This window comes from Phoca vitulina, unplaced genomic scaffold (genome assembly GCF_004348235.1).
Source record: "Phoca vitulina isolate PV1807 unplaced genomic scaffold, GSC_HSeal_1.0 scaffold6, whole genome shotgun sequence".
Taxonomy (NCBI): domain Eukaryota; kingdom Metazoa; phylum Chordata; class Mammalia; order Carnivora; family Phocidae; genus Phoca; species Phoca vitulina.
In genome coordinates, this window is record NW_022589709.1 from 64,294,249 (window position 1) to 64,319,013 (window position 24,765).

Genomic DNA, 24,765 nt, shown 5'->3' on the forward strand with positions numbered 1-24,765 from the left:
ACATTTCATTTATGATTGTTTTTAAATAGTAACAACAGGACATTTTTAGGAATCTTCGTATTACTTAGAGCAAGACTCACCTGCACAGGTCCTTGAGGAGCCATAAAGAATAGAACTGAAGAGTGTGTTGGAACATGAGGGGGCAGCAAAGCATCAGGGATGCCCAAGCCATCGCGGTATCGTGCTGTTCTGTATTGGTTTGGGAGTACAGCCATGTCTCTTTGGATAAAATTAGTCCTTTGGAGCATTTCGTTTTCAAACGATGTTAACTCAAGAAAAGTCATCTCATAAAACCTTGTCGTGTCTTCGCAATATCACTTTTTACTACGTCTCTAATTTCCATATTTTCAATTGCTTTATTTAATCATTTTCAAATTAAGGATTTTCACACAAGAATGTAACTCAGGGAAATTTTATTTAAGCTTCTCTGTCGTAAAGATGAGAAAACTGAGGGGCACCTGGGTGGCTCAGTCGGTTACACGTCCGACTCTTGATTTTGGCTGAGGTCATGATCTCAGGGTCATGAGATGGAACCCTGCGTTGGGCTCCACACTCAGCATGGAGTCTGCTTCGTGTTCTCTCTCTCTCTCTCTTTCCCTCTGCCCTTCTGGCTCATTCTCTCTCTCTCTCTCTCTCTAAAATAGAGTTGAGAAAACTGAAACCTCGTAAGAGCCAATGCTACTTAGACATAGATCCAGGAATAAATATCTCTGAGTCCAGGGGCCTTCTTACGCCCTGTAAAATCATCCATCTTAGTAGGGTAGCCTTCAGACCCACCGTAGAAGTGTATATTTGGGGCAAGTAAAAGAAGAATTAAGGGATATTATTGTGATGATGATATTATATGATGATATTATTCTGAGCAATAGATAGAGCATTTTATTTCTTGTATATAAACCTCAAAATTAGAAAATATCATGTCCCACCTTATCACTAGACAGGTCTTTATATTTAGAGCTGTTTTGATTATATTCACTGAATATAACTTATAGGCCCTCAGATAAGTAGAGCTTGGTGGTCTAAAGCAAAAGACTTGAGATTTTAGAAAACACAAGCTTTTTTCTCCAAGCAATACAGTAAGTCTAACTGCTTACACTTTACCTGCAGAGGGACACAGGGGCTGCAGTGACAAGCATAAAACAAAATTGGTTTTAGTCCAAAAAACATTTTGGTGTAAGTCTCCACTCCACTTCATATTTTTCATCCTGAATATTCACAACTCCTTAAAAAATGACTGTGTTCTAAATAGAATTTAGTCAGTTGGTAAGTAGAGGACTTAAAAAGTAAATTATCCAAATAGTACTAATCAGTCAAGACACAATGAGAAGAAACTTGACCTTGTACGATTATTGTTCTTCTAAAGCACAAAGCCATTCCTAAAATCCAACAAGGGGGGAAAAGAAACAAAAATATTTAACTGGAACAATTATTATGTTATTATCTGGACTAATCATTTAACATTTTGAGCTTATTAAAGAAAAGAAACCAAGAAACTATTTTATGGTAACAATAATGATACTAGGTACTTAGGTCCTTTTAAGTCTGTATGGGTGTGTGTGGGGGGGGAGAATAAAAACAAGTAGTGTATATAATATAAAAAAATATATGTAATGTAACAGATAATAATTGAAAGCAAGATCTGCATAAAGAAGGCAAAAGGGATGTAGGGGGAGCAAGGCACGGGGAGACACGGAGGTAAAACGTGTGGTAGGACAATGTGCGTAGAGGTGGCCTGAGCCGGTGCACAGAAGTCCCCATCACCCAGTAGCGGGCACTGCTGCTGCATCATGTGGCTCCTTTTTCCCCCTTTCTGTTAGTAAGAGCAGATTGTAACAAGACTAATAATTGCAGAAAATGAGAGCTCAGTTAGCTTTTTTAGGAACGTGATTGAAAAATGCTGAATACATGTGGTTTAATAGCTTGAATGAAAAATTGACGAAGATTGTGTATGTGAGTGTTTATATATGGACTTTTTGGGAAGTTTTTTGCTTATTTTACTTTTACACTTGATACATCTAATGACTACTGAGTGTTTAAAAGTTTTTAAGTCAGGGGCGCCTGGTTGGCTCAGTCAGTTAAGCGTTTGACTCTTGATTTCAGCTCAGGTCATGATCTCAGGGTTGTGAGATTGAGCCCCACATTGGGCTCTGCGCTCAGTGCGGAGTCTGCTTATCTCTCTCTCTCTGCTCCTCCCCTGTTTGCACTCTCTCTCAAATAAATAAATAAAGTCTTTAAAAAATAAATAAATTTTTTTAAGCCAAAGGAGGTTACTTTTACAAAAATTAAAAGACTTTCCTGGAAAAAGTGTTAAACTAAAAGATTTGCTTAAATGCATGGAATATAACTATATGACTGTTACATTAGAGGTGTAAAAGTCTGTTTTCTTTCTTATAAGCTAACTTACTTTGCCTTTCTTTAGTCTTATTTAGATTAGTAGAAAATATATATAATATATACACACACACACTAATATGTAAAAAAAACAGGTCTGACACAGTAACTTTTCAACCAGGAATTAATTGACATCATACTTGGTTTTTTAAACAGTGAAAACAAATGCATAATCGTGGGAAAAATAATTAATTGAATCTCTATTGCCTGAATATCTGCTCTGGGTATTTTGTTATAACTTTAAATGACATAATTAAATGAGATTACATATTCATTTAGTCAGCACAGTAAAAACGTTATGAGTCAAACCATATAGGTTGAAACTGTAGCTTTACTTTTATTAGCTGTGTAATTGTGGTCAATTTACTTAAATTCTCTAAGCATTTATTTTCTCATCAGTAAATCCTAAATCAGTGATTGGTACCCGAATGTATTCAACAAGTGGTAGGTAGGGTAAATGCTATAATTTTATTATTATTATCATCCATTTGGTAAATAAATATTTTCTGTGCACCTTCTATATGGCCTGCAATAAGGTAGGTGTTGGACGTCAAGAGATGAGTAAGTGACTACTGGCATTAAGGAATTCACAGTCAAGGGGAGAAGGAATCATGAATAATTATGTGCAAGTGAAGGGCCATGATTGAAGCAACTTCAAATACATGTACCACCTATGGAAAGCTCCCTGCTGAGCTTTGAAGAACATAGAGTTCTGCCTATAGTTAGGGAATGATCACCTGACCCCAAGGGATCAGCAAGAGTGAGAAGTAGAAGCAGAGAATGCCTGTCAGATCAGGGGACTGGGGACAGTAAAGGACAGAGAGTTGAAAGTGTATGGACCAACCAAACAGGAGGCTGCAGGAGCAGATTAAGGAAGGCAGTGGTGTGAAGAGTATTGGAAGCCAGTGTTGATCATGGTGGACTTTATTTTATGGGCAAGGGAAAATCATCAATCATTTCTATGCAGAGAAGTAAGTATGTCTTTTAGGATGACAGCATTGGAATGGGCTCCTGGGTGGCCCAGTTGGTTAAGCATCTGACTTTTGATTTTGGCTCAGGTGTTGATCTCAGGGTTGTGAGATTGAGCCCCGTGTCTGCTCCATGCTGAGCATAGAGCCTGCTTAAAATTTTCCTTCTCTCCCTCTGCCCTTCCTCCCACCCAAAAGAAAGAAAAATAAAAGAAATGAAATGGAAACAGACCAAAAAACAGAGAGCAGAGGCAGCCCCATACTCCTTAGGAGGCTGTTATCCATCAAGTACACGCTAAAGATAATGCAGCTCTGAACTAGGGTGGTGGTGTGGCCAGCGAGGATGAGGGCATGGATTCACAGCTCTTTCCAGAGACCAAGTTGAGAAGACTTGGCAGTTGATTAGCTTGAGGAGTGATGAGAAAAGACGTGAAAGCTTTAGTCATATACACAGATGTTCATCACAGCACATATATATATGCATCAAAGATTGAAAACAACCCCAAATGCTAAATAATATATGAATTCTATTTAGGTATAAAAAATTCTATAATAAAAAGGTTTTTAAATGATTTATGAGAAAATTTTAGTCATGTAAAAATGCTTCTATTTTAAAGAATACTTGATAAAGTGCTAAGTGTAATGGATTTAATTTAAGACATTTCTTAGCTGTTGACTAGTAAGTAGCAAAGGCAGATGGCTTTACTATTTTACATAGAATCTAGTGACAAACATGTAAGTATTTCTCAGGTCTCAGTCGTCTGTTTGCCTCTCCCCACCTGGAAAAGGTACTAATGAGATGCTGCCTAATGATATTTCAGTATTAGGGAGCCACAGTGAAGAATTAACTGTATTTTCAAAGAATACCCTTGAATAGGACAGTACCACGTCTGTTGGTACTGAGCCTGAGACACCTATGGCAGGACTGTTCCATGATCCTCCCAGAGATCAGCAAAGCTACCACCAAAGAGTGGATCTGAATGTCACCCAAGTCCCCTGCCGCCAGTATCCCTTCCTCATTGCCCCGAGTTTGGAAAGGACAGTATTTCCCAAACCGCCCGGAACAAAGAGATCACCAGGGGATGGTGGAAAACAAACGGATTCCCAGACAGTCCAGAACAGAATCTTTGAGAGAAGGCCCACGATCTTTATATTATTAACGAGTGCTCCCAGGTGAACCATTTGGCCAGCCGAATTTGGGGCAATAATGGAATACTGAATGATGTGGGTGAGAGGGCAGAGTACAGCGTTGACACGGGGTTGCTCCTAACTTGCTGGAAAATCACTGTCTTTCTGGAAAGGGTATTAGTGACACCCACATCCCCCATGTAACAAACAATGCAGTCTAGGATAAACAAGATACTATGTGTGAAGTGCTGGGTGATTAGGAAGGCAAGACAAGGTGATATTATTATCAGCACAAACCACGTCATCATAGTCGTCATCACCGGGCTGTCATCACTGTTATCTCTCAAAATGTATACAAGATTTTAATTAGCCCAGCTTGCTCTTCTCCTAGCAGAAAATGAAGGATCATGTCCATGTTTGTGTTCCGGGGATGGGAGCGGGCTTGGGAAATGTTATGTTTAGTAACTGTATCCTTTTTGTCTTCTTAGACACAGTACCAAGTTTCCTTTAAAAAAAAAAGAAAGAAAGAACAAAAGCTGCATTTTTAAGTCGCTCCCTCTACCCACAAAGTGCTTCCCACCCATGTATGCCTTAGAGAATATTCTAGGCCTACGCAGAAACACATTACTGTGGTGGGGCAAAGTAGTGAAAATTCCTTTGGGTCTAATTTCCCAAATTTTACTGGTTAAACACTGAATTGTTTGACTCCATGAATCAATGGGGAGTTCACTTCTAGCAGCCTTCTTCCACCACCTAAGAAAATGTTTTTTAAAAATCCATTGGGTGTGTCATGACTACTAATATTAATAAAAGGTAACATTTTCTGACATTTAGTGTGTACTAAAGACTACATGCGTATCTCCTTTAAGTGGATGAGAATCCGATATACAGCTGCACGTGACAAGGTATGGGTTACAGCTGACTCAAAGGCGTGTCTGTAAGGTTTCTCTTCCTAAGATTTATTGACATGTGCACACACACACACAATCTATTGTCATCTGCCTCTCGCCTTGGAGAGTTCTTCCCCAGGAATTTCTTTTCCTGTTCTTCTTTTCTATTTTTTAAAGGAGAGCAGAAAATGAGTTTATATGGTCCTTTTCCTGAATGGCTATGAATGGAGAGTAGGACAAGAGGATGGCCAAGGTCTATGGATACAGAGAAACCTTTGGGAAATCCTAAGAACTCAGTTATGTAAGCTAAGAAAAGGATTCCTGCCTGGGATATAGAATTTCTTGAGCATTCTTTAATTCCCACGGTCCTCTTCCTGACTCCTCCCTCTGAAGTACGTGTTCAGTGAGAGTGCCCAGGGCAGAAACTTCCATAGGGAAAAGGCCGCATGGTCTGTGTGAGAAGGGCCTCAGATGGACTATGTCAGAAGTTTGGGGGCAGGGGCACCTGGGTGGCCCAGTGAGTTAAGCGTCTGACTGTTGGTTTCAGCTCAGGTGATGATATCGGGGTCCTGGGGATCGAGCCCCACAATGGGCTCCGCGCGCTCGGCATGGGGTCTGCTTGGGGTTCTCTCTCTCCCTCCCTCTGCCTCTTCCACTCATGCTCTGTCTCTCTAAGATTAAATAAATCTTAAAAAAATTTTTAAAAGGTTGGGGGCAAGGCAGTGCTTGAGACTCAGCACTCCCCTTGCTTCTAGGACCACTCACTATTAACCCCTGCAATAGCAGTTTCTATGGAGTGATGAGATTCATCATCTTTTTGTTGTAGATTCGCCATAGGCTCTTCATATCCATTGTCATTTTCTTGGGTTCTATTTCTAGCCATGAAATTCCTTGGCTCTCTATTCCCCCCCCCCCCCCAGACTTCCTCTAGATATTTCTGATGTTTAAATATCCAGTGTTTTTAGTGTGTTACCCTCTCTCTTTTTTTGTGTTTCTCTCCCGGCATGTGGGCACTCTGGAGTACTTCTAGTTCACTGTATTTTACATGCCTGGTAACACAAATGAGTGCTTTTGTTGTGTATCTTCTTTCTGCTATGTTTCTGATATTTGCATACTACACACTGAATTGTCCATGTGGAGAACCTCATTTCTGTGTTCCCTCCTGGCCTTGCTCTTTTTCTCTCTGTTTCTGAGATGTGAGAGACTGTGTTTAGGCTCTGAGGACCCAGTGAGGCATAAAATACCTCCACTGAGCTTTAGAACCATCCTCCCAGAGGTTCTCAGAACTGGAAAAGATAAAAATGTGCCCTGTTGATTGACAAAGAGCATTAAGTTAAAAGAAAACAAAAGGGCTTGTAAATGAATTAAGTAGCTGAATAAGAGAGGAAGAAATGAGTCAGGATGAGAGGTCTTTTCTCTAGAGAACCGGGAAGCTGTCTACACTGTTATTTAGCTCACAGACTGGAAAGGGTCTGGAGACCCAGTTCATGAACTTAGGGAAAACTTAGCAGCACGAGAAAGTAGAAGACAGAATAGTAAAAGAGGAAATGTTCTCCTCATCACTAGGGAGGGGAACAGAAAAGGACAGGTCCTGGAACTGAGAGCTCGAAGGTGAGGAGCAGATGAGGGCTTCTGGGATGCCTCAAGTCACTGACTGTGTGACTGGGTTCTTTAACTAAAATTGTTCACCTAGAAATAGGCCTAGGTTTTCTTTTCCTGCAGGTTTTTGTTTTGAAAAAAATTCCAAACTGTTATAAGTTTTGTTTGCTCATTTGACATTTAGGTCAGAACCTAGAGGAGGAAGAGCAGGGGATTGGGGTTTCTCAGCTGGTTCTCCTGCTCACCCACTTTGTGATCTTAGACAACTTACTCTATGCCCTGAGTCTTTTCTGTTAAAATGCAGTGAATAACTAGAATAATACCCTCCTGATTGTGAGGATTACACAAGGTAATGTGTGTAGAAAATTTGGCACAGTGTCTGGTAGGCGAAAAGCACCTTATATATTGAAAAGCATTACAAGACTATCCATAGACACTATTGCACTATTCATGTTGATCCTCAAAGTAGTTATCTTTGTAAACTGTACCTTTTTTTAGCCCAGCTACCCCTGCTGAGAGCATTTTAGAAATGGTTTTAGAGATAGTTCATAGGCCATATTAGGAAAAAGCCACCTGATTGGTTTGCTGTCATGCTTCACTTTTGACCAGAAATATTATTTCCAATATGATTACCAACCCTAGTCAACAAACAGGATGTCAGAATAGCCTGGATCAGGCTAATTCTAGAAATGAATCCATTCCAAGGGATAAGACAATTTTGAGGCATTTGAAAGAAGTATAGCATGGACTCCGAAGGGAGGCATTCCCAAGACATTCCCTAGAATCGTAGAGTGACAGCAACATATGGAATAAGCATATAGATAGGTTTTCCCAGGGCAGCAGAGGAAGTCAACCTGGCATTCTGGCACACGGTATTTCTCACTGAGTCTGTCACATTATCACTGGGCACTTACTGTGCTTCAACATCCTGTTCTTTGAGGATTCATACAATTCTCTCCTAGGCTGGCTTCTACCCCTCCTTAGATAATGGTGTATCAGCAGTGATCCTCTGGTTGCAAGGTAAAAACCAACTCTGCTAACTTATGTAAAATAGAATCTAGTAAAATGAAATGTAATCTCCTTAAGTAAAATAGAATATTGGGATAATTTCCAACTCCTAGAGTATTAGTGGGGTGGCTGGAGGATCAGGGTTGAAGGAATCAGTTCATCTTCAGAGTGCTAGAAAGGCACAAATAAAGGGAAATTCTCATGGCAGGAGCAACCTAGTGAGCCTCCTGCAACTGTTTTTAGTTTTTTTATTCATCTATGTCATGTAACATTCCAGGAAGGGGTCTAATTGGTCTAGTTTGGGTCTTGGGTCTTGGCTACAGGAGAACAGGGTATCTGGCTCTTCTGTCAGATTATGTAATATAATGTAGTACTAAGAGCCTAAATTATGAGGCCGGATTATGTGGATTCGTATCTCAGCTGTGCCACTTATAGATGTTTCTCCTCAAACACTTCATTTAGCCTTCCAGAGCCTCAAGTCCCTCGTTTTTGAAGTGGGCATAGCAATAGTACTTACCTCATAAGGAATTCATGAAAATCGAGGTATTATTTATAAAAAAAAACTAAGCACAATGCATGGCACATAGGAAGCAGTTGATCATTGTGGGCTATGCTGTTACTAAAATTATCCATGGAGACACCAAATAATTTCCTGAAGCAAAGTAGGGTACCATTAGAAAAGGGAAATAAATGTTGGTGGATCAAAAATTATTATTGATTATAGTGAGATAAGAAGGTGGCCACAACACGCTTTACTTTGCTAATATATCTCTCAGCAAGCTGCTCTTTATGATATTAAGGTTCTTAGAAATGTGGATGGCACATGTTCATTAATGTATCCCCGGGAATCTAGTCCATCAGAGGCATGAAATGGACTTAGATCTCTGAAGACAAATGGAAACTCACTGTAGAACACCACACAAACTACTCATTTGGAATGTCAGCATTATCGTGAGGAGGAGGGCACAGCCCCGGGCTGTGGGGAGCTGGACTGAGTGCCACACACTATGGCAGAACCAGTCAGATAGAACCTCCCTGCCCTCACAGTTGCCTACAAAGCCACTAAGGCACTGAATCTCTTGACCAGATGCTTCCGCCTGACCCCCACACTCAGACAGGGCTTCTGAAGCCAACCCACTTTGGCCTGTGTGTCTAAACCTACCATCTTTGTCCCAACCTTTGACCCCAGACCTGACTAACTCTGGCCCGTCCACCCAACCTCACCATGCCATGTCACCCAACACAAGGAAGGCATTTTGACTGGAAACTGAAAGTAGAAGACCCTTAGTTTACTTTTTTTGAAAGGTGTGTATCTTTTTCTAGGGGAAGAGCTAGGCACGGTGGAGGCTGGCGGGGAGGGGGTAGGGAGGGCAGCTTTGGATTTATTCAGTCAATACAGAGAATCCTGGCTGTGCCACTCGTTAGCCATTTCACTTTAAGCAACTTATTCTCTGAGCCTCAATTTGTCATCTATAAAATGTATATCAATAACCAACCTATCTCAGAGAGTTATCATTAGGATTAAATGAAATGAATAAGCACCAAGCCTAGTATCTAGCACATAGTGGGGACTAAAAAAGAAATTCTAATTCTTGAATAAACTTTTTTTTCTTGAGTGTACAGTGAGTTTCAGAGGTAAATAAATCATCTTTACAATTGGAAGCTTGACATAAAAAAGAACAAGAAAACAACTAAATTTCTCTTAAAATTATTTTCCTTTACTAACTTGTCTTCTATTGTCTGTGTTCATACGAACTAGCTATGCCTGCAAAAATGTTTCCATGGCCAGTTCTTTTCTACATGTTTAAATTCCTAATTGTGCACACAATCTTAGTCACTATATTTTCATGTGCAAGCAATTAAGACTCATTTAACAGCCCTCCCTCTGGAAGGTTTTGTTCTCCATCTGCCATAAATCAGATTCCTTAGGAACATGTTTGATTTTGAAACAATGTGAAAGTACTGTTCATTTTGTTCAAATTTCATTTATGTACCATTTTTTAAAGTGATGTAAATGGACAGCCACAAAAAGCTCAGCAGCTGGTCAAAACAAGACATCAAAGAAACCATTGAAATGGGGCAAAAAATTAAAAAAAAAACTAACATGCTAGGACAAAGCCAAATAAAAACCATAGTCTGATAAACATTCCTCAGACACATTTTGCTCATATTTACTTTACAACAGATTTAAAATATGGGAAAATGGGAAAGCACTGCTCTTCCCAGTCTAGAGCTCACAGAATTGTATGTGAGGAAAAACAGCGAAAGAAGCCAGGAGGAAAACAGAAAAGGATTAGATTTGTAAGTGTTTTTGGAGAGACGTGGTACGCAGCTACACATTTAAATAATACTAACAAGACTCAAACAGATTTGTACCACACTTTTGTTCATTTAAAAACCATTGGTAAATATTGTTCTCCCTCACCACAGGTGAAGTCCATTTTAGTGTGTTCAATGAGCTTCTTTGGATTATCAAAAAGAAGCTAATGCTTGGTCAAATTAAGAGGGAAAAATAATTATTAGGTTCTGTGCTCGTTTCAGCAGCACATATACTAAAATCGGAATGATGCAGAGAAGATTAGCATGGCCCCTGCTTGAGGATGACATGCAAATTGGTGAAGCATTCCGTAATTTTTTTTTTTTTAAGAAAAAAGGATTATTAAGTTTCAACACAAGTACCTGTGAACTGGTAACCAAAATTCAGCAAAAATTTAAAAAGAAAAGGATTGTTTTTTCTTAAAGGTTTTTGAAATTAAATGTCACAATTTGGATGGAGACATAGCCCACAGAAAATCGTTTCCTCTACCTAAACGTCCCATTGTTTGGGGACTTGAAACAAATCACCCACATAGCTAATGCAGTAAATCCCCATTTATATATCAATAGAAAATTTTGTCTACCAGCTTCCTAAGACTTTATAAGCTGAATTGTTTTGATATCATTTGATGAAAGGTTCTGTAAAAGTTCAAAGTATTGTTGTTGATTTGGGCAGTCACACCTGCACATTTAAAATGCCTTTGTGCAAAGTGTAGCCCAATCTGCTTTCAAATCAGACCTTCAAACAAGGGTAGATTCATGAGTGTGACAGATCTCCCCTTAGGTGTTTCCCTACAAAGAAAAAGTAAAACTGAGAGAGCCACTCCCACCCCACCATCTTTGTCTCTTTGAGCCTAAGCATCAAATGGCACCCCTAAAAAGAGAAGCAGAGAAAACATTAGTACATCTCTGCTGGAGATCTAAAGCAAGATATGGAAGGTCTTCTGGAAGGAGCGGCACCTAAGAATTATTAAATAGTTGTTAAGTAAACCGAAGGGAAAAATGGAAATGGAGGGAAACATACTTTAAGAGCAGCTGAGCTCAGAAATCACAGACATATGTTGTCTGCCACTAAAGGAGTACCATTGTAGGGTGTAATTAAGAGTCAAATGAATATTGCACTAAGTATTTAGGCTAGTGGTTCACAAACTTGTTTGTTCATTAGAATCACCTGGGAATCTTTTTAAAATTCCAACGAGTGAAAGAAGAAAATAGAAAAGTTTCAGAGACCAGTTAGAGCACAATAGCGATGTTTAAGGATAAGGTCTAATAATGGCCCTATACTAGCAAAATAGCTAGATCACAGAAATATAGAGCAAGAGATTGTTGCAAATGATAAAAGAACAGGTGTGTGGGATTTAGTAACTGGTAATTGTATGATTTTGAGTGGATGTAAAATGGCTCTGCCAATATATGAACCCTTATGATCCTTGCTATTATATATAGCATATATAGGATTATATATCGGATAAAAATAGTTTGATGCTTGAATTCCAATTTGGAATTTAAGGCTGGTTTATCTCAGTGCATAGATTACCTACATTTCATTTAGGAGAAAATGATCCATATGTCAAATATTCTAGGAAACCAAAGTTCATAATCTTAATCATTTGGAATGAAAATCTTTGAAAGGTATTATGCTCATTCTTAACCTCTTAAAGACATGCACTGAATGTAAGGAAATTATTTTTAGTGGCTCTGGTCATGATTATATACATCTACTTTTATACTTCTTTGACATTCACAGATGCCCTTTGGAGCTAATGACCTATGGACTTTTCCCCCAACATTTAAGAGCCCCAAATGTTGCTGCATTTTAACCTCTCATCTGCTGCTCCCAGTGATTACCTCTTAACGTTGTTAGTGATCCTGGCCTTAGTGGCCTCTTCTGATCACCTTGGCAAATCAGAGTCCTAGCCATTGCACTGAGTCTAAACTAAGAACAAATGAACTCAAAATAAAAGTGGGGTTGGGGCCAATCCATCTCTGAGGTAGAGCTTTAGGATATTTAATGCATATAATAAATAAGGGTTTGGGGCGCCTAGGTGGCTCAGATGGTTAAGCGTCTGCCTTCGGCTCAGGTCATAATCCCAGGGTCCTGGGATCGAGCCCCGCATCGGGCTCCCTGCTCAGTGGGGAGCCTGCTTCTCCCTCTCCCTCTCCCTCTCCCACTCCCCCTGCTCATGCTCTGTCTCTCTCTCTGTATCTCTGTGTCTCAAATGAATAAATTAAAAATCTTAAAAAAACAGGGTTAAATTAAAAAAACAAATAAGGTTTTTTTTTAATTTTTTCAATTTGAGTGTAGTTTACATGCAATGTTACATTAGTTTCAGGTGTACAGCAGAGTGATTCACCTTCTCTATATGTTATGCTGTGCTCATCACAAGTGTAGCTCCCATCTGCTGCTGTAAAATGCCATTACAGTATCATTGACTACATTCCCTATGCTGTGCCTTTCATCCCTGTGACTTGTTCATTCCATAACTGGAAGCCTGGGCCTCCCACTCCCCTTCACCCATTTTGCCCATCCCCCACCCCTGTTCCCTCTGGCAGCCATCAGCTTGTTCTCTGTATTTATAGGCCTGATTCTGCTTTTTAACAACTAAGCTTTTAAATGCATTTGTTGACTGTTCTGGGGTTCTTTGCACCTATTTACTGGTATTGAATTGTAAAAGTTCCTGGACAGCTTCTGGGTAAATAGGTTATGACTAAACTACTAGAGCTAATAAAATTAATATTGACTTATCATCAAGCAGCCAACAAAAACATATTTAATTCTGTACTCTGGGTTTCAGGGAAATGGAAATGAATAAGTTGCAGTCCTACTTGCAAGGACTTAGCAAGATATAATTGTTCATATGAAAAAGATAACCAAGAATCTTAGATACTCTCCAGGATTGTGTCACAGAGAATACGTGTCTTAAAAATTCAGAGGAAGCAAAGATCAAATTCAGATAAGCAATGATACACCTTGAATGCTTTTCAAATACTTTAGGTAAATGTCCTTCCTAGCCAGACTCTTATAATGGGCGTGTTAATGGATGATCACTACCTAGCCACAGAGGTTTAGGATTGCTTCCAGCATCCCAGCAAAGTAGCCCTTTGTAGGAACATTTGCTATTTGCTATTACAAAAGAGAGGTGATCACTTGTGATTTTTTTTTTTTTTTAAGATTTGTTTATTTGAGAGAGAGAGCATGCAGGTGGCGGGAGGAGCAGAGGGAGAAAGAGAGAGAGAATCTCAAGCAAATGCCCCACTGAGCACGGAGCCCAATGCAGGGCTTCATCCCATGACCCCGAGATCATGACCTGAACCGAAATCAAGAGTTGGATGCCTAACCAACCAAGCTACCCAGGCGCCCCTCACTTGTGATTTATTAACATTCCTTCATCCTACATGTGGCCCTAAATTTGTGAAACTTGTAGAAAGAGCAATAACCCTGGGGTTTGGGGACTAGAGTTATAATCCCAGCTCTGTCACTAGCTCCCTGTTTAACCTTAGGTCAGTAATTTAAGCTGGTTTTCCATCTATAAAATGAGGATATTGGATTAGTTGATATCTAAAAATCCAACCAGCTCTTTCGTGTTTTCTTTTTTATTTTTAAAAAATACATGCTTCTGATTGCCTTTCTATAATTATATTTTCTGTATAATTATATTTCCCTAAGAAGTGAATAAAAGATACACTAAGTCAATGTATGAATTCCACTTTCCCCAATATAGATCCTGTAGAGAATATCCGTGACACCCACCATTTGCTATTTTGAATTTTCAACAAAGAGTTAAAAGAAAATTCTGGCTCCCCTGGCTAGTCATGCTCTCCAGTTGGCAGAAGTCTTCGTGTGGACTTGATGGTTGCCTAGAGCAACAAAATATTAGGGACAGAAACACGTTCAGGGACTTGATTGTATAAGTGACTCAGAGCTGAGAGACCTTTTCCAGCTTGACTGGAGCCCATACTTAGCTAGAGTGGGTATTTGTCTATGCCTGTCTGCGCCAGTCCGCTGACTGGGAAGTGCCTGTTATTTTGCTTCCAGAATACAGAAGCCAACCTTGAAACCTGCAGAGGGGTTAACTGGTCAGAAGGCAATCTTCATGTAGCACATCTCGCACATGAGAGATCATTAAGACTAGTAAATACAAACAAGATGAAGAGGCTGATTGTGGGCTTTGAAGAGCACGGACCAAGAACATTTTGAGAACTCAATAAAAATTCAATATAAGAGCTACTCTTCAAAGCCAATTATCCCTTTCGAGTTAGGACAACCCACTGGAGGAGCTGCACTTTTTGTGAAGAACTGTGCTAAAATTAATGACAACATTAACACCCAGCATGACACATTTCCACTGTCTTACACATTTTTTTTTCCTTCCCTGAGGGGTCAGAATTCCCATCGGTCAGCATAAAATGGTCTAAGTCCAAGCCTAGTAAATCACTTGTATCAATACCCTTTTCCTTCTCTTTGTTGAAGCCAGACATCTCTAACTATGCTCTAAGTTAAAATGTGAAGTTAAAAAAAAAAAGTTTTTCTATTCCTAAACTCCTAAATCCTCAGGTCATCCCCTCCCTGTGCCATGAGTCTGGCTCCATAATACCAATTACTCCAGCTTGTTAAGGAAGTTATTAGCATCATGTCTGTAACTTCTAGTCAGTGTTGCCTGCAGCATGAAATGGAGGGAGAAGGTATTAGCCAAGTCTCGTTACCTGAAGTCCTCCGTCTTTAGCTATTTAACTAGGTCCCATCTTACTTACGTGTATGCTTGGTGTTATTTTTATACCCAGTACACATTCTTCCCACTTGCACATGAACAAGTTCATTGTGATAATAACAGCAATCATATACTTTTACTTTTTATCCTGATTGAATATTTATTGTGTGTCTTCATGATCAGAAACTGGCCTTCTCGGTTTGGACATTATGGATTGTAATGAATATTCTTTTTGAGTGATTGGAAACATAGTCCTCAACTTAACACAGTTTACATAGTAACTCTTATCCGCATAACCATAGCAGCTGTTTGGAAACATGGCTTCTGATCACTTGTTTGCAAATGTCTTTTTCCATACAATCCTGGATGGAGTGGGACCCATATACGTTACTTGACATGTGAAACACATGTGACCCTGGCAAATGATTCGGCTGACCTTGAAAACTCCAGCTGCTTAGTCACTTTAAAAACAAGGCAATACAAGTGATTTACTAGGCTTGGATTTATACCATTTTATGCCGACCGATGGGAATTCTGACCCTTCAGGGAAGGAAAAAAAAAAAATGTGTAAGACAGTGGAAATGTGTCATGCTGGGTGTTAATGTTGTCATTAATTTTAGTACAGTTCTTTACAAAAAGTGCAGAGACGACTGTCACAGGAAAAAAGCAATAATGTCCCTGTGGCTTTCTTTTATTTTAAAATAATTTAATGAAGAAATCCAAGATTTAGCTTTTGTGTCATCTTCTTTCAAATTAAGAGCAGTCTGTAATCTCCTAGAAAGACCAAAGCTTCTTTGCTTATTGTAAAATCTGTGCACTGTTTGACATTAGGTGGTGGAAGGTTAACATTCTCTGCCAAGGCAGCCTTCTAAGTGTTCCGGTCACTATATGTGCGTGCTTTTGTAGCTGGACTTTGGTTCAGCAGGAATGAAAGAGACCTGAAAAGTTATGCTTTAATTGAAATAGAAGTTTATTTCTCTTTCCTGTAAAAAAGACCTGGAGCGGGCAGTCCAGGGCTGGTACGGCTGCTCTAACATCATTAGGGACCTACGATTTTTTCAGCTAATTCCTCCACCATATAGGCTTTGCCTCCATGGTCCAAGATAACGTCTAGAAAGCTCTAGTCGTCACATCTAAATTGCCAGCACATCCCCTCCTTTGGAAGAGAATTCCCAGAAACCCCACATAATGCTTCTATTTATAGCTCCTTTGGCTCACTTAGATACCTGCCACATCTAGCTGCAAAGGACCCTGGGAAATAGAATATGTTCTCTGGCAATCCCCTAATTTGGGGATTTCAGGCTCCTTTCCTCTCCTTCTTGCCTACCCAGGCTCTTTCTCAATTCCGTGCCATCCTGATCTCCTTACACCTCGCAGGAAAAACCCAGCACTGTCAGTTTCAGGATCTGCCTGTTCCACTTCCTTATCTGAAATCTTGGTGGGAAAAATCCACATGACTTCAAGCTGGAATTGGAGTAAAGTCAAGGCTATCCCCTCGGCTGGACCCTCAGTGCCACTTGACACTTATCCTTGCTCTGTGCCCTCTCTGACTTCCCTTGGTGCTTATTCTAACCTTCCTTCCCCTTGTCAAGCCTCTTGACCCCGCAGCTGCTCACCACTTTGCAGCAAATGCCTTTACTCGCTGCCTAATGAAGAAAGTCACTGTGAGGATATGAACTTCCTCAGGTCTGCGTCTTCTTATTGACCCCATACCCATCCTTTTCTCCCTTCTGGTCTCAGCAGGTGATGTGTCCCTTCCCCTTCCTGGCTCTAAGGCAACCTCTGCCTCTGTGCCCTGGGCCCTTTCTTCTCAGTACCTCCAGGACCTTGCTCCCACTTTTTCCTTTCTTTTTCTCACATCTACAATCTCTCTTTTTCTTCTGCCTCTTTCCCTAGTCATTTCTCTCAGTCTTTTTTTTTTTTTTAAGATTTTATTTATTTATTTGACAGAGAGAGAGAAAGTGAGAGAGGGAACACAAGCGGGGCGGGGGGGGGGGGGGGGGGGGGGGGGGAGGAGAGGGAGAAGCAAGCTTCCCGCAGAGCAGGGAGCCGGATGCGGGGCTCCATCCCAGGACTCTGGAATCATGACCTGAGCCGAAGGCAGACGCTTAACGAATGAGCCACCCAGGTGCCCCCATGTCTCTCAGTCTTAAAAACAAGACAAAACAATAGCAAAGCCCAGTGACAGACCCCTTGTTGATCCCTTAGCTCATTCCTTTTTCCCTTCTTGGCCAAGCTGCTCCCCCTTCTCACCTCCCAGGCACTGCCCAAGCCATGGTAGGTGGACTCTCACATACACCCGTGCTCCCACTACCCTCACCACAGTGTCCAGGGAGCTCCTTTTCGCCTTCTCTGCTCTGATCTGAGAGACCTTCCTCTGAAACCCTCCCCTTATTCAATTACTCGGTAAGCCTTTATTCAACACAGATTTATTAGGAACCATTCTCTCCCAAATGATTCTACTCTCTTTTCTTGCTGCTCCGAATATTCTTTCTCACCATCCTCATGATCTGTCTTCCTCCCCTCTTTAAACAGGAGTATTCGGGTTCCGGCTGATTGCTTCTCTCATTCTGTGCACTCTCTAGATGCTTTCATGTACCTCTGTAGCTTTACTTCCCACCTTGGAAGGTGATTCCCAAAACTCTGTCTCTACTCAGACCTCCTCCCTGATTTCAGACTCAGGCAAAAGCCTGAAGATATTCCACCACTTACATACAGCATGTTTGGAGTGCCTGGGTGGCTCAGTCAGTGAAGCATCTTGATTTTGGCTCAGGTCATGGTCTCAGGGTCCTGGGATCGAGACCCGTGTCGAGCTCCATGATCACTGAGTCGTCTGCTTGAGATTCTCTCCCTCTCCCTCTGCCCCTTTCCTTGCTCGTGCTCTCTCTCTCTCAAATAAATAAATCTTTAAGATAAATAAATACACTATGTTCAAAACTGGATTCATATTTCTTTGCAAATCTGTTTTTCCTGTCTCAATTAGAAGCACTTTTTTTTTTTTTAATCCAGAGTATTACCCTAATATTGTCAACCTCTTTATTTACTAGTGACTGGTTAGTTTTTGCACAGCAAGTAGACAGGACCTTTTTCCCCACAGATTTAAATTGAATTTGGAAATTTTTTCTCTTACAACTTTAAGATTGCTAGATGGCAATGATTTTTTTTTCTTTTTTCTTTCTTTTTTTAATTAATTTTTTTAAATTTTATTATGTTATATTAATCACCATACATTACATCATTAGTTTTTGATGTAGTGTTCCATGATTCATTGTTTGCATATAACACCCAGTGCTCCATGCAGAACGTGCCCTCTTTAATACCCATCACCAGGCTAACCCATCCTCCCACCCTTCTCCCCTCTAGAACCCTCAGTTTGTTTCTCAGAGTCCATCGTCTCTCATGGTTCGTCTCCCCCTCCAATTATCCGAGACTGAAACTTGGACATCATACACCTCTCCATCAAATAAATAACTATCTTTTTATTTTACTTTCTAAATATTTGTCAGATCTGTGCTCTCCTCTCTACCCCACTGATCCTTCTCCAGTTCAGGTACTCATCAGCTCTCCCCAGATTACTACAGGAGTCCCTGAAATAGTATTTTGAAACCGTCAGTTGCATTTGGCATTTTATAAAAAAAAATGTATAGTATCTAGGGTAAATATTGTTTTATGATATTGTTGACATACACACAAATACTCATAGCCATTTTACCATGAAAATGTACATCTTACTATATATCAAAAACTTTGAGAACCACTTTCTTAAATAGTCTATCTTTGGTGTATTCCCCTTAGCCCTGCCTTCTGCAGAGCAACCAAATTGATATAGTTGAAAAATTAGTCTGAAAATGGCATTGCCCTGCTTAAAACCCTTCTGTGCCTCCCATCAGCCACCAGATAAAATCGTATCTCCTTGGCAGTGGGTACACAAGACCCACCTGACTCTTCCAGCAGCAAATTTCTTCCACCCATAGACAACATGTTTCACAGCTCTCTGTGTCTGCTCGTTCTCTTCTCTTCATCTAGAACTCACTTTACTCTCTTAATTGCCTGGCTCACTTCACCTCCTTCTTTGGGTAAGGTGACACGTGAGTCCAAGCCCTGTCCTCTTCCCCAGGCTGGGTCAGGACCTTCTCTGTGTTTCCATAACCCGCATACCTACCTCCAGCTTAACTCTAATGAAAATTTTTTAAAACTTTATTTGAGAGAGAGAGCGAGGGGAGGGGCCAAGGGAGAGGGAGAGAATCTCAAGCCGACTCCCCACCAAGCATGGGGAGGGCTCAATCTCACGACCCTGGGATCATGATCTGAGCCGAAATCAAGAGCTGGACGTTTAACCGACTGAGCCACCCAGGCGCCCCTCCAGTACAATTGTTCTAAAAATTGTAGTTTATGCCTCTTTATTCCCATACAGCCTGTCCATTAATATGTCAGTTCTTTTGTTGTGTGTTCATGCAGCCTCTAGTACTAGAATGCCATCTTGTTTGACTTGTGTGTCCAGTAGTCCTGGGGGCAAGAGGTCCTTATACATCTCTTCTCAGAACGTCTTAAAGTGTCTATTAAGTAGAATCTAGAAGCCAAACAGAGGGCAGTAGATGCCAACATTGAAAACTGTTTCTCCTGCACAAGAAGGGAAGTGGAATAAAGCTGCCTCTTAACCCCTTTGACAGAAGGGAATAACTTGAAAGAAGGAAAGGATGGATGACTTCCATATTGTCATACCTCTGAATCGGAATGAGGAAAATGTGAGAAGCAGTGTCAGTCCCGGCCTGTTGTTCACTGGCCAATATTTTAAATAAGCCCCATGGTCCTCCAAAAGGGCATGTTTATATGAAACAGATAAAACTCCTTTTGGCTTATTCTGAATGGCATTTAAGAGTAGCCTTACTCACGGTCAGTGAAGGTAAACCTCTCACCTCACTGCCGCCGGCAGGTCCGGGAGCACACCATTTACCCAGCTTTGTGGAAATACTAGGGAGGCATGTCTGTGATTGACAAGTACTCAGCTCTGTGCCAAGTGCACTTGGGAGCATTTGTGTGATGAGTGTAAAGAGTTTTTTCCTTCTGATTTGGGCTGTGGCTTCATTTCTCCTCCCTAATATAAGAATAGATCTCTTTGATATCTTCTTCATACTTTACCTGCGGCTCCACTTCTCTTCTTCCTTTCCTTGAGAGGGTAAGAACAACTCCATAGTGCCTTCCTTTTATGCTTTGGGCCAATTCCATTGTGTTGTTTTATGGTCTTGGGCTTAGAGCTGCCTCAGTACTCAACACTAGCCCTGGACCATGAGACTAATGAGAAAAGCAAAATGACTTCAACTAAAAGGAAGTGGTTTGTGTTGTGGAGAGAAACTTGGAAATACACCACCAAGAACACTAGGTGCTCTATTCTCCCTACAGGCTACAGCTGGGTTTGCACATTTCAAAATAACCATTCAATTCATTTAGTTCTGTCAAACGGCTAGTCAATACAGAAAGAAGGAAGGGAAAATAAATGGGTTTTTTGGTGACTGGTTTAGCATCACGTAACCTTGATCTTACTCATTTCCGAGGAATAATTTCAACTCTTAAAGAAATACAACCTATTGCAGGTTAGTTTAATACAAAAAAATACGTTTAAAAAGGTATTCATATTCAACATGTACCTGGGGCGCCTGGGTGGCTCAGTCGTTAAGTGTCTGCCTTCGGCTCAGGTCATGATCCCAGGGTCCTGGGATCGAGCCCCACATCGGGCTCCCTGCTCAGCGGGGAAGCCTGCTTCTCCCTCTCCCACTCCCCCTGCTTGTGTTCCCTCTCTCGCTGTCTCTCTGTCAAATAAATAAATAAAATCTTTAAAAAAAAATATTCAACATGTACCTGTTTTTCCCAAATGTCATGAAAACAGGTAGAAATAATAGTGTGGGCATAGAAACTTGGATTATAATATGGGAAAAGAAAGGTTAAAATCATTATGAGAAATTCACTTCTTTCTTTTTCATTCTTCTGTCTGAATCGCTCTCCTTCCGACTTCCTCCATCTTGTTCTTTCCGTTGCCCTTCTGTTCCCGTCTCTTTTAACCTCACTCACGGTAACACCAACTCTGTGCCAAGCCCTGTGCTAAGACAACACACTAGATCACACTGGATTCTTACAACCTTGTGAGGTAAAATTACTAAACCTTTTACAGAAGAGCAAGTTGAGGCTCATAGTCATTATTTCCCATAGTCATTATTCCAAAAAGTTGTACAGCTGGGATTCCAACCCTGGCAGTTAGAGTTCAGATTCTACACCCAGAACACAACCCTCTATCGCTTCGCTCTCATTTCCTTGCTGTTCATTTTTGTTTCTTCCATATTCTCTCTATTCTCATGTTCTCCACTGCAGTCTCCCACACTTCTTTCATTATATCCTCTACCTCGTTTTTTCCTACTCTCTTCTCTGCCTCCTTCCCTTATTTCTCTATGATCTCCTGTATCTTATCTAATGGTGCTTTCCTTACCCTTTATACCCTGTTAGTTCCAAGCTCCCAGAACCCGTCCCCTTCTCCCCTCATGACACCTTCTCCTTTCTCATGGCAGCATCTCCCAGCCCGAGACCCTGCCCCTCTGTCATTCTTGACGGCTGCTTTCCCAACATCTGTGTGTGAGTTAGGAGTGGGGTGTGGTTTGAAGTGCAAGACAAAGCAAGGTTATGTTCAAGAAGAGCCTGTGCCACTCTGTTCCCGTACACAAGGAGTGCCGTTCGTGATTCTAAAGTGATTATAAAAGGGAATTTCATTGCTGCCAAAGATCTCCCAAGTTAGGTTTCTGTTGAACTCCAGATGGTCTCTAGTGACTCAGAAAAGAAGATGCATCTTGCTATGATCACTACCAGGAAGTGAGCACCAGGCAACAAATAGAAACCAACTCTAGGACTCTGAGATCCAAGACAAGTAGAATTCCTATGTACAATTGCAGTAAATGTTTAGGGGTACACCATGATGTAGTACTTTGAAAAAAATTATATCTTGCTTGAGTGACCATATTTTCAAACAGCCAGTACAAGACAGAAGAGTTTCATTTCCTTGAATCAAGGCTATTAGGTAACTTTTCCTGGAACCACTCTTAAGAGTTCCAGGAAAGGGGCGCCTGGGTGGCTCAGTCGTTAAGCGTCTGCCTTTGGCTCAGGTCATGATCCCAGGGTCCTGGGATCGAGCCCCGCATCGGGCTCTCTGTTCAGCGGGGAGCCTGCTTCTCCCTCTCCCACTCTGCCTGCTTGTGTTCCCTCTCTCACTGTCTCTCTCTGTCAAATAAATAAATAAAATCTTTAAAAAAAAAAAAAAAAAGGGTTCCAGGAAAGAACTCCAGATTCCCAGGCTATTGGCAAAGAGTGGGTGCCTTCACATAGTACTTCACAAAGGTCCCGCATCAGCATATAGTAGCATTCCCATCAGATTGGCTTAGTTATCAGAAATAACTAGATCGAAATAAATGTCATTCTTACAAGGATGAGGGTGTAACAGCTTTGAGGAATCATCATCTCTAGAGAGCTACAACTTCATCTTTTGCTGGTAGGACATTGGGTATCTTTCTTGAGACTCTGCCATCTGTTTGTTTGTTTGCCTATCTGGTATTTTCTTGTTCTGGGCCCACTTCTGCTCTTCGTGCTCTGCGTGTTCATCATCCTCGCCCGCACACGGCTTGCCATAGCTTTTCTAACTCCAACTTGACTTCAGAGCACCTATAGATGGATTTGTTTTTTACTTCTCCTGACACCAGTTACCATGTTTGCCATGTCTCATTGACAATTACAGTCAAATAGAACCTACAGATTTACAAGTAAATTAGACAATTTTTTATTGTAGGCACATATGAAATAAGCCATTGTTAACTACTGAGCCCATGAATTGCTTGCTTTGCGGTTAGATCTTCAGATCTGGTCTATTTAACATTTTAGACAATATTCTTTTAACAAGTAATTTTTTGAGAGTCTCCGTGTGCCAGACCTAAGCAGGGCTCTTGGGATACAAAGATGACTGAGAAGCAGCATTATCCCTGTACTGAGTCCCTCTAATCTGGGAGCCAGGAGAAGGGAGATATACATTATTCAGATAATCATAGTACAGAGTGTAAAATTCCAAACTGAAGTAGTGATATGAAGGAAAAACTCCGTGAGAGGGGCAGACCAGAAGAAGCCCAGTCTGCCCATGCTGCTGGAATCTCCTGCAAAAATAAATAATCATGTCTAGCTGACTGGATCTTCTGAGAAGAATCCAGAAGCATGAAAGCCAATCAACCAGAATAGGCAAGTTCATGCCAAAAGCCTTTTCTTCCATTGTCATACCCAGTCAGTGATGACTCTGTGGCAGAACTTGAAAGGCAGCTCTGGCTTCTTGCTGTTCTCCCACCCAGAGAAGGTGTCTTTCTTTGAAAGATGAGTGCTGGCTCCCCTTCCTCCTCTTCCTTCACCAACACAACTGTAACATCTTCCTCCCAGATCTAAGGCCCTGAATTTGGACCTCCCAAGTGGCGGGACTCTAGACTAATCCATTAAGTCTGCTAGATTTTCAAAACACTCATTCACATTTGGATGCCTGGGGCCTCTCATGTAGCCCGGGCTGTGTTAATTTCCACACTTGCATTTTAAACCCTCAGAGTCAGGATTTCACCAGAAGACTTCCAAGTAATTGCTTAGATGGCACAATAAAGATATCCACGTTAAAAGAGAAAAGATGTACTAATGAGTCTGCTGTTCTTTGCAAGGCCCAGGAATGGGGAACCTCCCTTTTGGACAACTTTGCCAAGCCACCGTGAGTTTTATTTACACTTGGTCACAGATCTATTGACAAGAAAAATTTAAGGGAGGTAGGGAGAGAGGAAGTTTATTCTTGTCTTTTTTTTTTTTTTTTAATGTTATGTTAGTCACCATATAATATATCATTAGTTTAATTCTTGTCTTTTAACAAACCTGCACGCAACCACAGAGAACCATCCCTAGGAACCTAACACAAAAGTTTTACGGACTGTTTTCTTTCAGACTCTGAAATTCTGCTAAATCTCCATCCCAGTATCACTCAAAGTCTTTACAGCCTCTCTTTGTCCCTAGGCTGTCGCTTTTGCCTGGAATTCCTACTCCAAGGTTCCCCTGTGGTATTTTTAATAGTGTTGTTTGATGCTGCAGCCAGTTTCCCCGTGGCTTGGGAGCTAAATGGAATACAGTGATGTGGTGTGCTGTAATCGTTCTTGGAGGGATGTCAGGACAAACGAAAATCCAAATAAGAGAGCACCTGAAAGAACCTGGTCCCTTAGTGAAAGAACTTAACACTATGGAAGGGTTTTGACCCCTAATTCATGTTGTTTCTGTTGACCCCTATATGCTTAAGAGGAAATGTTTACTATTGACCAAACTGAGTTTGGCATTAGTTTTGGAATCAAATGCAGAGTATACCCTCAGATTCACTGTTGTTTGCCCATCTACTTGGCCCACGTTTGCTTTTCTGTCTAGTTAAGCCTGAGGATGTGTGTTAGTTTAAGAGACAAGGGTACTCTTAAAGAAAGGGGGGAGGGGACTAAAAACACCTTTGCTCAAAGCACCAAATTCTATGAGCTGATGATTGCCAAGTTTGGGCAATGATTAGTACCACTACCACCAGAATAGGTCTGGCATGTCTTACACATAATCCAGATGCCCAGGCCCACACTGAGCAGAAGCATTATAGGATTCCACAGCCTAATATTGGTCAGCTTTTCCTTGGAACAATAAACATCATCGGTGTATTTGAATCACATGTGGCTTAGA

General features: G+C 40.9%; 1 protein-coding gene and 1 non-coding gene across 10 annotated transcripts in view; both read left to right on the plus strand.

The window, feature by feature from the left end:
• The window catches only part of PDE4D (phosphodiesterase 4D), a 1,449,177-nt gene that overhangs the window by 1,254,504 nt on the left and 169,908 nt on the right, over positions 1-24,765 (plus strand). The gene's annotated exons all lie outside the window — the stretch shown is intronic.
• LOC116632547 lies at positions 10,513-10,619 on the plus strand. The gene has a single exon (XR_004299462.1). It is a non-coding gene; the product is annotated as a U6 spliceosomal RNA (small nuclear RNA).